The sequence below is a fragment of the Stenella coeruleoalba genome (assembly GCF_951394435.1).
Source record: "Stenella coeruleoalba genome assembly, chromosome: 1".
In the NCBI taxonomy this organism is placed as follows: Eukaryota; Metazoa; Chordata; class Mammalia; order Artiodactyla; family Delphinidae; genus Stenella; species Stenella coeruleoalba.
In genome coordinates, this window is record NC_137169.1 from 56,490,484 (window position 1) to 56,507,426 (window position 16,943).

The following is a 16,943-nucleotide window of genomic DNA, read 5'->3' on the forward strand; positions in this document are numbered from 1 at the left end:
CCACAGAACTAAACTGAAGGTGAATGGATGACAAAGAAATGCTTTAATTCATAGATAATTATGAATGAATGTAGGTTTACTTATATAGGTATTCAAACTCAGTGACTATTTTATGTTTATCTGTAATAGATATTATAAAATAATAAATATATACTATATTTTATAGAGTAATTGATTATTAGAGAAGACACTCTAGTTGGAGAAAGAACTTTGGAGTGAGACAGCCAAGTTTGAATCAAGCCTTCAGGAATTACCAGGTTTCAGCTTCGAACCTTACCTTTCAGAACGTTTCTTTACGTGTACAATGGGAGATAAAAATATGTATCGTGCAAAGTTGTTTTAGTATCTGCAAAGCTACTAGAACACAGTGGACACTTCACAATTGGTAGCTATTTACCTTTTGTTGTTAACTTATTTTTAAATGAATATTGAAATGCTATTATGGGCAAAAGATTGCAGGAAGATATGGGAGGAACGCAAAGAGAAACAAAATAAGATCTGTGTCTTTGAAGGAGATTTCTACAGTTTGGATGGGGAGATAGACACATTCGTACATCAAATAATTCTGAAACAATCCAAATATAATACATGCAGAACAATGCAAAACCTCTATAGGGCAGAAATGTAGTTCTGAAATAATTTTTATGTCACAAGGGTGGAAATTCTATATTGTCATTGGCCTCTCTCCCAATCTGTATTTAGAAATCTCCTCCCTGGATGAAGCTGTAATAGAATACTTTGTTTTTTGAAGGAAGACTTTATTTTTTAGAGTAGTTTCAGGTTTACAAAAAAATCGAGAGGGAGGTACAAAGATTTCTCATACATCCACTGCCCCACACATAAATAGCCTCCCTCAGCATCAGTATCATTCACCAGAATGGTACATTTTTTTACCAAGGATGAACCTGCATTGACATTCATCATCACTCCCCAAAAGTCTATGGTTTACCTTAGGATTCACTCTTGGGGTTGTACATTCTGTGGGTTTGGACCTCTGTATAATGACATATATCCATACATATATACAGAAAATACTCTGTATAGTACCATACAGAGTATTTATACTGCCCTAAAAATCTGTGCTCTGCTTAATAATCTCTCCCACCCACTCCACCTCTGGCAACCACTGATCTTTTTATTATCTTGATAGTTTTGCCATTTCCAGAATGTTATATAGTTGGAATCACACAGTATATAGCCTTTTCAGGTTGGCTTCTTTCACTTAGTAATATATATTTGAGGTTCCAATAAAATACTTTTAATGAAGTCAAAGATGTTCTTGAGAATCATTATCAATAACTAGTGTTATCAATAACTGGTCCAACTGCAATAATAGGGCTGTGCTTGTTATTATCATGAATTGCTTCAACTCAACTCTGTATTATCTCCAGTAGGCCCCCAATCTCTGAAACTATATCTTTAAGCTGGCTCCTTATGTAGGAAGTCCTCAGATGTAGATGTAGTATGCCTACTCAGATGTAGGCATAATTAGAGGTACTCAGAGTTGATCACTGCGCTGCTTGGGTGCTTCAGTGTAGTGGGTGCCTTATCCCTGACCCATGGCAGACCTTACTGATTTTTTTTTTTTAATTTTTGGCCTCACTGCGGGGCATGTGGGATCTTAGTTCCCTGACTAGGGATCAAACCTGCACTCCCTGCATTGGAAGGTGGAGTCTTAACCCCTGGATCGCCGGGGAAGTCTTCAGACCTTACTAATTGATCACGGCATTCTTTCCCATTGAATGCAGCCTCACAACCTGGCCTCCACATTTCAGGCAGTCACAACAAACTGATTTGATTTGACACCTGTGATAACACCTGTGTGTCATCCTGACCTAAGCATTTCTTAGGAGTTTGAGAATGTCCCTGCTCACTCTCTTAAATGAAGGCAAATTTCTCTAGCCCAGTAAATCTGTAAATCTGTATTTAGGAAACTTGACCTATTATTTATTTCTGCATTTTTCCCCTTTTGATCTCATTATATGCTTGAATTCCATGAGATCAACTCCGAAAACATCATGGAATATCATGGTTCACAAACATTGGTGTGCATCATAATCTTCTGAAGACTGGTTACAGCACGTTGCAGGTCTCACCATCAGGGTTTCCGATTCGGTGTAGCAATCTTTAACAACAGGTCCAAAACACTCTTTAGGAAATACAACCACAAGAGGAAATATAACCTGGTGATGCAGGTTTACGCAACCACACTTGGAGAACCACTGGTGTAGTGAAAAGAACACAGAATTACAGACAGAAAAGCCCTGGGGCATCATTACTAGTGCTCTGACTTTGAATGTTTCCTAACCTATCTAGGCCTCAAATGTTTATCTATGAAATTTTCTATGTAATAAAACCTGTATCATGGAATTATGTTAAGCATTACATGAAATGATATTTCAAGCACTTAGTGGAAATAATCCCTCAACAAATGTTTATTCTCTTTGTGTACTTTTTTTGTACTTTGTAATCGAAAAAAAATCAGGTTGAGCATGTTTTTGGATACTGTAGAGAAACAGAGACAGAAACAGTCATGTATTGTTCTTGCTGTTTCTCTAAGAAATATTACAGATTCTAATCTTCACAAACTCATTCTATGGTATTTTAAAGATAGCTTCTCTTTGCTTTGAAAATCTTGCCTTAGGCCCTGAGGAGAAAGTTTTACTTTATTTAAATTTAGGAAAGTGGACAAATGGTAACTTAGTAGGGAACTGTGTATAAAAAAACAAGGAGCCACACTGAGGCTGGAATTTCCCTATTTACAGGGAATACTTAAAAATGAATGTGATTATGTCTGTTACACTTTTTAGATCCTCCAAGGGAGTGTACTATCTAAATATATGTACCAGATTGCATTGCAAGTGCAATGCCATTTACATTTTAAATTATAATTTGTTAATTTACATGAATTACCCTGCAAAATACTTGGTATGAACATTTACATCTTACAGGCGAGGAACTGAGAAACAGAAAGTTTGAAGGAATTGCCCAGTGATGATGAGGAAACTGGCTTATTTTAGATCTCAAAGCACAGACTCCTGATAAATAATTCATTCACTTAGGTCATTCTCCTAGTTGATTGCTCTTCAGTTTACCAGGGGTTTAATTTGTTTCCAATAAGTATTTTCACATACAGACTTTGTAAACATAGATTGCTATATTTTTGTGCTTAGTAATCTTAATAAAAAACATCAAGATTACTCTTTAGGAAATATAATGCTATCTATGGCAAAATAGTTCTTAATTTTCATGCAGTGCTTCTGGACGGTATAAATGATAGCCTAGAATGGAAAGGAGGATTACTATGCTTACCATAAATCTCCTTGACAACAAGCTCAATGCTTTGAATACTGAATCATTTAGAACTTTATGCAGATTTAAGGGTCTTTCACGTTAGCATCTCAATTTTTTATATATATCTGGGTTTTTCATAGGTAATTTTCAAAATCACATTAAGCATTATCCGTATATGTTTTTGTCACTAACTCAGTTATATTTGCACTGTTTCCCTAATTTTTATCATCATCATCATCACCACATTTCTCCAATATTTATTGAGCTGTGAAAAACTGAAAATCAAGTTCAAGAAACATTTTGATTAGTTTACCATAGTGAAGCTCCTTATTGGAACTCCACTCCAGAACAAAGGAGCGATTCACACATCTTGGGTCTTCCCACCTAAGGGACACGTATTTCTGCTTGCGTAGTTATCATCCCCCCAAATGCTTGTTTCTCATTTTGAAATGAAAAGAAAGCCCTCTCAGCATATAGTGTTCTGTACAGATTGCCTTCTTGCCTTTGGCGGAGCTCCTGTTTCTCCTGTGAATCATGCCTCCACACACACAGTGTTACCATTGTGCTATCTGAATCCTGCTGGGTGGTGGTGGCAGAGCTACTTCACTGGGAAGGTCACAAGTTCATGTCTGCTTTTCCTTCTGTCTAGCAAGAAGTGCTCCAGCTAAGCAATAGATAATTGCAGTATTCCTCTGCATATTGAAGGTTAGACTTTCAGTGGTGTCCTAGTAGTGGTGGCTAAAAGGCCATTAGAAGTGGTGAATTCAAGACAAGTCTTAATCCTCGCCTTTGCTCTGTTGTTCTGAAAATGTCTTTCAGCATCCTTTGTAGTGGCCTTATGAATGAATTTGCTTAAGGAACCTGATTGAGGTGACTGAGAAGGAGACAGATGGCGCTTAATTGGAGCACAGAGTAAATGCTCTTGCTGTTTAACTAAGTGACCTTTGTTTATTAAGTAGACAAGTATTAAACGCTTATTATATGTCAGGCACTATTTTGAGTGCCGGCATCAGTGTGGAAAGTAAAACTAAAGGAATCTGTCCTCATGGGACTTTTATTATAGTGGGAATGACAGACAATAACAAAGTCAAGAGAGCGATAGTTGCTGTTTAGCGAAGAAACTGAGTAAGGTGAGAGGAAGGATGGGGTTCTTTATAGAGGATAACTAGGGAAGACCGCTCTCAGGAGAGGATGTGTGAACAGGTCCCTGAAGGAAATAGAGACGGAACCATAGAAAGCTCTAGAGAAAGAGCTTTCCAAGCAGAGGTAAAAGCAAATAGCCTCTCAGGCGAGTGTGTGTAGGCATGTGACGAGCCACGTGTAAACAGCGTTTATTTGAAATAGGGATGTTTTGTTAATAAAGAGCATACACATATGTATAAAAGACATTAAAAAATATTACATCAAGAAAAAGAGCCATTGCCATTTTAAGGATGTGGTATAAGGAAGGCATAAAATAACGTTTTCTGTTATAGATCTTTTTCCCAGTGGGGCCATCACAGGGTTAAAATGGTATATTTCACACATAATGTACTGTAACTGCTTTTTTAACAACTGAAAATGTACAGAAAATGCTGTTTTGACTGTCTATCTTTAGTCTTCAGCTGTTGCTGTCACGATTCAGAAATTTGGATCCCTGCTTTAAAAGGCACACTTCCTTAGCTGTAAAAAATAATCTGATGGAATCTACAGCCGTAATCATAGGCTGTGATTTTAGAATACAAATCACCTGCTATAAAGGGGGTAGGGCATTTCTTTCCTTTTCATTTATGTTCTCAATATGCCTTACTTTGAGTTTGTTTATATTCTCATGATGTTGAAATTTTCTTTGGCTTCTGTGCTTGACAAGTGGTGCCCATTAATTTTAGTGGATACTGTACCAACTGAGTCCCAAAATGTGTCTGGAAATCCAGAAAACTGAACCAAGAAATGGTGATAGGCGCAGACTGGAAGGAGGAATTAAAGAATTCCTAGATTTTATTTTGGCAGCTGGTGTGAAGCGACACCTTCGAGGATCTTCTAAAAGTGGACCTGCTTTCCAAAAAAAGAGAAAAATTAGAAGAGATTAAACAAAAGCAGTATCATTAAGAATTTGGTCTCCCACTTCTAAAATTTCTAAATTACCAAAAATAAGATGAAAATATTGGTTATGGCTAATGTAGCACAAATGAAATGGTTTAAAATCTGCGTGTAGAATTTGCAAAACCAGTATAGATTTCATACCAAAACGCTGTTTGAAGTCATCTCAGCCAAGAGAATGAAGTTTCTAACCTGGGAGTCCCCAGAATGTAACTCTTGGGAGTGTCTTAGAAGCTAAAACAGGCTAGAAATAGAATCATAGGAGGATAGTTCTAGCTTTAATATTTAAGATCATAAAGAAAGGGAGGAATATAAGACAAAATTTTCTAGTTTTTAACTACACAGGAAGGTCAAACAAATTCTCATTTTGACTTGCAATGAATGAACACGCTAAGGTATGTTAAGCCAATATCTTCTCTTTCAAAACTGACTTAAAACTGATAAAGCTTCATTCAGACAAAATTATTTTAAAAAATAACTCATTAGTGAAATTTATGGCTGCCTGGGTGAAACTAATCGTTTTTGTTGCATATTCAAATTATTTTGTATTATATTGAAATATGACATTTATAGAGAAGCAGATCTAGTTTCAGGATATAACATAATTGGAGCTAACAGGTTTTTATACAGTTGATGATCTTTAGGGCATATCCTTATGCTTCTTTCTCATTTTTCCTTTGCAATGCTGTATAGTGGATTAAAGCATGAGTTTTGAGTTTGGTGACTTTGGGTACGAATCCTTACTGACTGGGTGATCTTGGGTAATTCATCCTATGTTTCTTTAATTCAGTTTCTTTATCTGTAAGGGGTATATTATATATTTCAAAGGGGTTTTGTGAGGTTTAAATGTGAAAATAATGTGTGCAAAAGTGCCTAATACATAATCCGCCCTCAATAAATGCTAGTGATGTCTTATTCTTCACCTTGCTCTCTCTTTCCCCTTCTACCTCCCACTTGAGAGAGGCCTGGAAAAGATCTTTTTCTCACAGCCCTCAGAAGGAACCAACTCTGCCAACACCTTGATTTTGGACTTCTAGCCTCTAAAACTTTGAGACAATAAATTTATGTTGTTTAACCATTCAGCCTGCGATACTTTCCTACAGCAGCCCTGACAAACTAATAGAGATTTTGGTACCAGAGAATGGGATGCTGCGGTAACAAGTACTTAAAATATGGAAGTGGCTTTGGAATTGAGTTGTGGATAGAGACTGGAAGAGACACTCGATGGAGGGAGGGAGACGCAAGAGGGAGGAGATATGGGTATATATGTATATGTATAGCTGATTCACTTTGTTATACATCAGAAACTAACACACCATTGTAAAGCAATTATACTCCAATAAAGTTGTTAAAAAAAAAAAAAGAAAAAGCCTAGATTGCCTTGAGGAGACTTGGTAGAAATTTGAATGTTAAAAGTACTTCTGTTGAGCAGATGGCAATGAGGAACATGTTCTTGGACACTGGAGGAAGGCGATCCTTGCTATAAAGCGGCAAAGAACTTGGCTGAAATGTGTTCTCATTTTTTTTGGATGGGAAGTAGAAATTATGAGTGATGAACTTGGGTTTGTAGCTGAGGAGGTTTCTAAGCAAAGTTTTGAAGGCACGACTTGGTTTCTTTTTTTTTTTTTGCTAATACTAAAACGCAAGAGTAGAGAGATAAATTGAAAAAGGAATTGTTAAACAAAAAGTAACCAGGACTTGAAGACTTGGAAAATTCTCAGCCTATTCCTATTGCAAAAAAATGAGAAAATATGTTCTAGAGAGAACATCAAGGGTGTAACTGGACTACTGTTTGCCAAGAAAATTAGGCATGTGACTCATGGATCCAATCAACTATCTTAGCAAAAGTCAGGAATAGAGATGTGGTTATGCAGGAAAGATCTGTTGGGGACTCCTGTCTGATAGTTTGGACTCCCATGAATTGCTCAGGAGGCCAACAAGATTTTTGAGAAATTTATATCAAAGGAAACATTGCCAGCTTTGACTGAAGGATAGACAGGATAAAATGAAGGAAGGCTCTCAGACTTCTGGGATACCATGGGCAGGAAACAGGCTGATATCTATCCAGCTGCAAACATGTGTCATCCTTCAAGGAAAGTGAAGACTGACCTTGAAGGCAATTCAGAGGCCAGCAGCTGTCCCCGACACCACAGGCCCACAGGACACAAGCCCCTGAATGTTGGGCAGCCTCCTCCTCAGTTTCAGAAGGTGGGGCCACCTTCTTAGTTTCCGAGAATGGAGCTACCTCCTTGGTTTCAGAGGGCAGAGCCCTCACTGCTCAGGGCTAAGTGGGTGGGACCACCACCCTGGTGAGCCCAGAGGATAGAGCATTGAGCCAAAGAGGATTATTATCAAGCCTCAAATTCTAATGGAATTTGTCCTAGTAGGTTTCAGACTTGATTGGGACCCTTTTCTTCCTTAAAATTTATCCCTTTTGGAGTGGGAATATCTATCCTATGTCTGTCCCATCATTGTTGTGGTCTGATTTTATAGGTTCACAGATAGAGAGGAACTTTGCTCCATGATGAATCTTCCCTTAAGTTTTACACATAACTGATTTGGATGGTTTAAATGATTTTGGACTTAGAGTTGATGACAGAATAAAGACTTTTGGAGACATTAAAATGGGTGAGTGTATTTTGCGTGTGAGGACATGAATTTTGAAGAGTCAGAGGGTGGAATGTTATGGGTTGAAATGTATCCCCCGAATTCCTATGTTGAAGTCCTAAATCCCATTACCTTAGAATGTGACCTTATTTGGAGATAGGATTGAAGAGAGGTAGATGTCCATGCAGTAACATACACAAATACAAACAAATACAAACAAACAAAAAAGTCTCATTTTAAGGTAACTTGATCACCTTTACAGAGGTAATCAAGTTAAAATGAGGTCATTAAGGTGGACTGTAATCCAGTAGTACTGGTGTTCCTATAAAAAGGGAAAATCTGGACACCAAGACATACATAAAGTGGAGATGATGTGAGGAGATATAGGGAGAAAATGGCTATCTACAAGCCAAGGAGAGTGGCCTAGAAGAGATCTTTCCTTCACAGCCCTCAGAAGACACTGACCCTGCCGACATCTTGACTTTGGGCTTCTGGCCTTCAGAACTGTAAGATAATAAATTTCTGTTGTTTAAACCACCCAGTCTGTGGTACTTCGTTATGGCAGCCCTAGCAAACTCATTAATATACCTCTCACAAAGTTTCAGTCTAAGTGTTATAAAAAAAAATCTAATATGTATTTCATAAGAAAAAGTTGAAGGAGTTGTAGTTATTTAGGAGGGAAAATAAATGTGTTAGAGGATACATCTTTGAAGGGTATTCAGTTGATTTATTCATTGTAATTCGAGGTGACAGAACTAAAATCAATAGGAGGACATTATTGAGAGTCAGACTTTGGTTCAATAGAAAGAAAAACTACTTGCCAGTTATTATTAAAATGGGACAGAAATCGCCTGTGTCCCAGTTGGAATTCACGGAGAGTTGAAACAAGAGGGTTTTTGTTTGTTTGTATTTGTTGGTGTGTATCACTGCATGGACATCTACCTCTCTTCAATATTAAAAAAAGCATAGGCTGAGTTAGGAGCAAGGAATAGGCACTGACAGGGTAAACTAAGGGGAAAAAACTTTCTGAAACTCTGTACAAAGAATGCGTCCATATTTCGTCTTGTAGGACAGTCAGGATAAGAATAATCCACTGTGAGACAAGGAGGACTCCAAGTACAGAGCGAAACAGAAGAGAACCTGGTTTTGACCTCCTTTAAAAGGAGATCAGGTGAATGAGGAGGCAAATTAGTTTTGAATATTGATTAGAATTAGGCTGTGATAGTTGTGCCATTAGACTTTAAGTACCATGAGGGCAGGCATACGTCTAGCTTATTCATTGAACTTTTCCTCAGACTAGCACAGTGCTTGACTCATAGCTGACATTTAACTAACACCAGTAAATGAATAGATAACTGTTGATTCATATTCCTGGGTTTTTAAACATTTGTTTAGCATGCACAAAACACTTTCTACACTACCAAATGTAAAATAGACAGCTAGTGGGAAGCAGCCGCATAGCACAGGGAGATCAGCTAGGTGCTTTGTGACCACCTAGAGGGGTGGGATAGGGAGGGTGGGAGGGAGGGAGACACAGGAGGGAAGAGATATGGGGATAGATGTATATGTATAGCTGATTCACTTTGTTATACAGCAGAAACAAACACACAATTGTAAAGCAATTATAGTCCAATAAAGATGTTTAAAAAAAAGGTAAATTTTAATTTAAAAAAAGTAACAGTAAAAAAAAACAAAACACTTTCTAGTTGTGTGCAAGAGGTTTAGATAAAGAAGCTAACACATAAAAAAATATATTCAGAGAAAACTCTAATTCAAAAAGGTACATGCACTCCAGTGTTCATAGCAGCACTGTTTACAATAGCCAAGACATGGAAGCAACCTAAATGTCCAGTGACAGATGAATAAAGATAATGTGGTACACACACACACACACACACACACACACACACTCACATACACACACACACTGGAATACTACTCAGCCATAAAAAAAAATGAAATAGTGCCGTTTGCAGCAACATGGATAGACCTAGAGATTATCATACTAAGTGAAGTAAGTCAGACAGAAAAAGACAAATATCATATGATATCACTTATTTGTGGAATCTAAAAAATATGATAAAAATGAACTTGCTTACAAAACAGAAACTGACTCAGACATATAAAACAAACTTATGGTTACCAAAGGGGATTGGAGGGGGAGATAAATTAGGAGTTTGGGATTAAAATATACACACTACTATGTTTAAAATAGATAAACAACAAGGGCCTACTGTATAGCACAGGGCTATACTCAATATCTTGTAATAACCTATACTGAAATGAACAAAAACAAACAAACAAAAAATAAATTATGGCCTTTACTCTCTAAGAGCATAAAATATTTTGTGTGGCACATACATACAAGAAAGGAATTGTAAGTCTGATGCTGAAGCTTTCTCAGAAAGTGTACTATCATGCCAGTGATGACTTACTATTATATGTATAGAAAAAAAGATTCTTCAAATGCAAAATAAATTTAAAAAGTTAATTAAAATAATTTAAAAACTGATTAAGGCAGATAAAATTAAAATTGCATGGAGTTTTTTAGAATTGTGATTATGTTAGATTATGTTAGTAACAAGTGTGCAAATTTCAAGCAATAACCCAGGCTTACCAAGGAAAATAGGCAATCATATTCTTAGCACATAGTACCTACTCAGTAAGTGTATCTTTGAAGAGTGTATGAATTAGTAGAAATAATAGAGAGAAGTAAAGAGAAGGAGCGAAAAGATCAGGTTTCTTTAAGAGGTATTCATGGTGCCACAGCTGGCAGTGGGAAAAGAAGATATAGATTGAGAGGCTAGGAGATGCAGAATGGGAGTCACCTAGAGTCCATTTCTAGAAGGGGTTCTTTCAATAGCCACAAAAAGCATGAAACCTTCTGCTGTGCCTTGATGATAGTTACTGCCCCCCGCCCCCCCCCCCACCGCCTTGCCCCAGTGGTGGCATGGAGGACTAATCACTGCAAGAGTGAGCTTTGAAGATGGGCCAAGCTGCAAGCCCCAAGAAGCAAAGAAACAGCAAAGTCAAGAATGTAAACATTGGGGGCTTTGGAAAGAGCACTGATTAATTAAAAGGGTTATAAACTATAAAATCAATTTGAAAATTTCAGATTTTGTAACTAATGTTACTGCTTGTACTACTGCTGATTTGTGGGTTCCACATCAACAGATGTAATCAACCACAGGTTGAAAATATTTGGAAAAAAATCAGAAAGTTACAGAAAGCAAAACTTGAATTTGCTGCATGCTACCAACGATTTACACTATTTACGCAGCATCTACATTGTATTTAAAACTATTTACGTAGTATTTACATTGTACTAGGTATCATAAGTAATCTAGAGATGATTTAAAGTATACAGGAGGATGTACATAGGTTATATGCAAATACTACAGCATTTTATATAAGGGACTTGAACATCTGCAGATTTTGGTATTGTGTGGGGTCCTGGAACCAATCCCCTGTGCATACTGAGGGACGACTGTGTTCTATTAAAGGTTCTGGTTCCAGGCGAGTTGGGAGTAATCACATTCCATTTTGTTTCAACCACTGAATACAGCTTTAAATCCTGGATAAAATGCGTGGATTGCTATTTGAGAACTCTGAAAAGTAAATACTAGTGAGCAGATTGGGGAAGAATACGCAATTGTTAAAAAAGAAACAACCTAACTAAAAAATGGGCAAGAATCTTGAACAGATACATTACCAAAAAGGATATATTGATGGCAGATAAGCACACAAAAAGATAATCACATTAACCATTAGGGAGATATAAAGTAAAATCAGCATGAGATACCACTACACATCTGTTAGAATGGCTAAAATAAAAAATAATGAAAAGAGGTGCTGGTGAGTCTGTGGAGCAACTGAGAACGCTCATAGAGTGCTGATGGAAATGCAAAATGAAGCAACCATTCTGGAAAACAGATTGACATTTTGTTGTAAAGATGAATGCACACTTTCGCATGAGCCTGCAATCCTACTCCTGGGTATTTACAATAGGGGAAGGACAGCATATATTTATAGAAAGACCTATACATGGACGTTTATAACAGGTCTATTCGTAATTGTCCCAAACTGGAAACAGCTCAGTGTTCTTCTATGGATGAACAAACTGTGGTACATCCATACAGCAGAATACTATTTGGCAGTAAAAAGGAATAAGCTATTAATAAATGTAACAAAATTATAGTGATGGAGAGTAGATTAGGGCTTGCCATCTTTTAGGAGTGGAGGAGAATATGACTATAAAGGTACAGCACAAGAGAGATTTTGGGGGGTGACAGAACTGTTCTGTATCTTGATTGTAGTAGTGGTTACATGAAGCTATACATGTGTTAAATTTCATAGAACAGTGCACCAAAAATGTTAATCATATTGTATGATACATTTTAAAATAAAGCAAAGGAAATAAAAGAGTAGCCAAGGGAACTTTACAAAATATATATATATATATATATATATATATATATATATATATTTGTGTGTGTGTGTGTGTGTGTGTGTGTCACGCGGGCCTCTCACTGTTGTGGCCCCTCCCATTGCGGAGTACAGGCTCTGGATGCGCAGGCTCAGCGGCCATGGCTCACGGGCCCAGCCGCTCCACAACATGTGGGATCCTCCCGGACCGGGGCACAAACCCGTGTCCCCTGCATTGGCAGGCGGACTCGCAACCACTGTGCCACCAGGGAAGCCCCCAAAATATATATTTTATTTAAAAGTGTTTGCTACAAAGCTCAGCATGCTTATATAAATATGTCTCCAGTCTTGAATTTTACATATGCTAATATTACAGTGTTAATGATATGAAATATTTATATGAAATTAAATTTGAGTTAATTCTTAACACTAGTCACTCTTGGTAGATAAAATTCTGTTTTCTTAATTTTGAGTCAAAAAGCCATCATTATTAATGTTACTGAATTTAAAAAATTTAATATGAATAGATTTAAAATTAACAAAATGTGTAATAAGTAAACAAATCTTGAAATTAAGTGAGCCAATCTTGATCTAACCCACTATTCTGGAAATATTTTCCATATTGATATGTATTCTGTACCCTTTTTAGACTCATGCAATTAAAATATTAATTTAGGAAAATTTTGTTTAGCTTGCAAATGTATACTTAAACAGAAAATGGATCCCTGAAAATTATTCTCTTTTTAAGAGCAGTGGAATGAATTTGACTTAATTTTCATGTGTGCTGTACTCTTTCTATGATCTCTGTAGTATCATAATTAATTGGTCTTACAGAGATAATTATTTACATTTAAAATTTTAAACTGTAGATTAATACTATACCATTTTTTCTTACATGTTTCATAGAAGACTGCTGACAGGGTGGAAAGTAACAAAAAGATGAAAGCTCATTTTAGAGAAAGAGGTTTTCCCAAATGTGCCTTTGTACTTAACATATATGTCCCTAATATCGTATTCATTTGAAATCACCCTTTAAGGTAATTTGCTGACAGGCTAGTATTATCTTTGGGAACTGGAGTACCCTCTTTTGATGCAGATTTTAAAACACCAAGGGAAGAGTTTCTCTCCTTGCATATAGGTATCTGACTCATCCTTGCTAATATATCTTGATGTTAACAATGACCTGAGAAACAAAGAGAGGAGCTCCCTTAGTTTTTTTTTGTCTCTGCAGTCTCCCTTCATAGAATGTGCCTTGTGAAAGACGCACCTAATTACTCTGCCAAAACCAGAAAGCAGTATGAAGAGAGGGCATAGCAAGTCTGTCCTGCCTGTATACCACCAAATGAACAGAGATTGCAATGCATAGGTATTCTGCTTTTGCATTGCAGTGAGGATATTAATAATAATATAATAATGATGATAATGATAATAATAATTTTTTAAAGAACAAAGAAATGCTAGTTAAAATGGCAAAACATAGCCAAATGGCTATGATTTAGGAAGTTCATTTTGAAATCCTGTGTAAGATCAAGTATAAGAAGTTAGGATATTGACTGGACTAGCTTTCAGGACAGAAAGAAAAATCTGAGACTAACAGGAGAACATGATTTGGGGCAGTACCTTAATTTTCTATTCATATTTCCATCAATAAATACTAATCAATCAAGATGCAATCTCAGGCTCTGGAGATACAAAGATAAGTAAAATATTGATAGCTTAGGTCCTTAGAGAGCTCATAGGTTAGTTCAGGAGACAAATGAAAATATGTACTATGGTATACTATGAAACATTCTGAGAGATGAATCCAGTGCTTGTGGAGTACATTAGGCCATTGTGTGGGCTTCTGCTTTTACTCTGAGTGTAATGTGGAGCTACTGGAGGGTTTTTGTTTCTTGAATAGGATAATCTCTGAGAACTTTATGATACCATGCTCAAGCATTTAGAGTACAGGCTTCCTACTTCCTCTCTAGGATTCAGGTGACACTGAAGGTGGTTAAGGCTAAAACTGATCTTTCTGGAACATCAGTTTACTAATGATGAGTAATTAATTGTATCATATGGATAAAAGTGAAGCTTTCATATCATCGTATAAAAATAACACGCCAGATAACTTCAGACTCAAAGCATTTAGTACTTGTGAACATATACTTCTAGTGACATGACTAGACCACCCTAGGAGCCTGCATTCCCTCTGCTGTCTCATTAGGTATCTTCTGTTATAAAAAGCTTGGTGTAGGGTCAACTCCTTAAATGCTATGCAATTTTGTGTCTTGATATTCTCATTGGAAAATGGGCAAAATAACGTGCATTCGGTCTACAAAATTTAGTGAGTATCCACTCTGTGCCAAACTCTGTTCCATGTTCTAGAAATGAACAAGACTCAATGAACAAGACTCAACCCAGCGGCCATGGCTCACGGGCCCAGCCGCTCTGCGGCATGTGGGATCTTCCTGGACCTGGGCACGAACCCGTGTCCCCTGCATCAGCAGGCAGACTCTCAACCACTGCTCCACCAGGGAAGCCCAGTCTGGTTATCTTTTAAGTTTTGTATTTCAATTAGCTGTCTTTGGTATTCCTAAATGTTATTTAGAGTAGGTAGAATTAACCGCCTTTACATATTTTTGAGAATTCTAATTCTTAGGATGATTCTTAAAATTTCTTTAACTGGGACATTGGCTGTCATAGTAGGCAAAGGGAGAATAATGTGAAGTGTCACATAATGTCACGTAAGTTGACAGTAAGAATTAGAAAGTAATTATAATAGTACCGCTATGCTGCTTTAGGTAAGTTTATGTCAACATTTCCTTATCTGAATCCCAGTTCACATACTAAATCTGGGTGGTGAAATTTGCCATAATTTTGAGAGCCATTATTTTTAAAAAGCCCTAAAATGCTTATTGTGTTTTGGCAGCCTTAAAAAGTGAATAAGACTTCAAATTGCTATTTCATTTTTTTGCAAATAAGTCACTCTGAATATTGGCAGGTTCACATATTCTCACATTCCAGTTTTATATCCCATTATTGTTGGAAGAAAGTCCTAGCTTTGTTTTCATAATGCAGTAAATAATAGATAGCTTTAACTATATTTTCTCTCATGACATTACTAACAATTTATTCTCAAATAGAGCAGTTAAAATATCTTCAAATATATAAAGTGCGTGTGCTAGGGCTTTGCTGGACAAAATGACTATGTTGACCTCTCTTATCGTATAACGTAAGAACATTCAACTGGGAATCAGAAGGCCTTGGTTTTAGCTTTTGCTCTAATGTCAACTACAAACAGGACTTTGGACAAGTCACTGAAGTTCTCTATGTCTGTTTCCTTGTCTTTAAAATCAGGAGCCAAACAAGGTGATTACTGGGATTCACTCAAACTTTAAAATTCCATGACTTTGCCTTTGTTCATAATATATTTTAGGGTACTGTTGCAATACTTATATCCTTCCAAGGCAGTACCTGTAAACTTGGAGTTTAAATCCTTCCTATTAAGTTTAAACCATTTCCCCCAAGGGCTAGAGTGGGGTTTATTTTTTCCTATACACAGGTCATTGTCTGCTCTTATTCAGCCCTTTAGATATTCAGCCAGAGTATATGACATATGTAAATGATTTTATAAAGGTGGAAGTTCTCACGCCTTAGAGGAAAAAATGAATTTCTTGCTTTTTCACTGAAGTCTTACTGTGAATCATTCCTGAACTGTCACTCACATTGACTAGCCCCAGTTCTGTTTTGCCAAATTTGTGTGAGATCAGGCTGGCCCTAGTAGTAGACATTGCAGGTACAGAATTTCACAGCATCTGTACACTTCGAGCACTAAAATATTCTTTTTACTTCTTTTAAAGTGTAGAAGCTGCATGCCAGTATATTTCTAAATGATATTTCAGGTTACAATGATCTGATTTGGAACTTGAGACATTTTTTTGGACTCCCCTGCCCATATGTCTCACTGGCATGCCCTTGTGAACCAAGTACACACGCACTAGCAAGTAAAGATACCCACACACAGACACTGTTGTGTACATCTACCTGCACGTGCATGCGTGCACACACGCATGAATGATGCTTGACTTTGGACCCTGCAGGTGTGACGGGGAGCATTCATCTCTCCTGGTTGTTACCTCCATTTCCATTCTAGGGAACTTTGACTTTCAGAAGTGACTTTACATCTAACAGAGAGTGGCTGCTGTGGGCACCTCAGGGACAATGAAGTTAAGCAGAAGAATGAGGGCAATTTTTATTGGATTAAAGATTAGTCTTTAAATTCCTTAGGGGAATGAACCAAATCTAATGTTTTCCAGTTAGCTGACACTTTCTATAGGGATGTGGTTTTGGATCTTTTGGAGGGGAGAGGGAAAAAAAAAAAAACTTCAGCGAATCAGCTCTTTCATTCAGGAATGGAATTTGGGGGGGCTGTTTTAGCTAGACTTTTTGACAATCCCTGATTTAATGTTTTCACTGATGATGAGCGTGGCTTCACAAATGTGAAAATCTGGGCAATGGAGGGTGTTGTTGAGGGGGAAACAGAGTGCAGTTGTTTA

At 37.1% G+C, this 16,943-nt stretch overlaps 1 protein-coding gene across 1 annotated transcript in view; it reads left to right on the forward strand.

Annotated features, from left to right (window-relative positions):
• PDE4B (phosphodiesterase 4B) overlaps positions 1 to 16,943 on the forward strand; it is a gene marked incomplete at its 5' end in the record, with an annotated part of 592,264 nt that overhangs the window by 176,289 nt on the left and 399,032 nt on the right. The gene's annotated exons all lie outside the window — the stretch shown is intronic.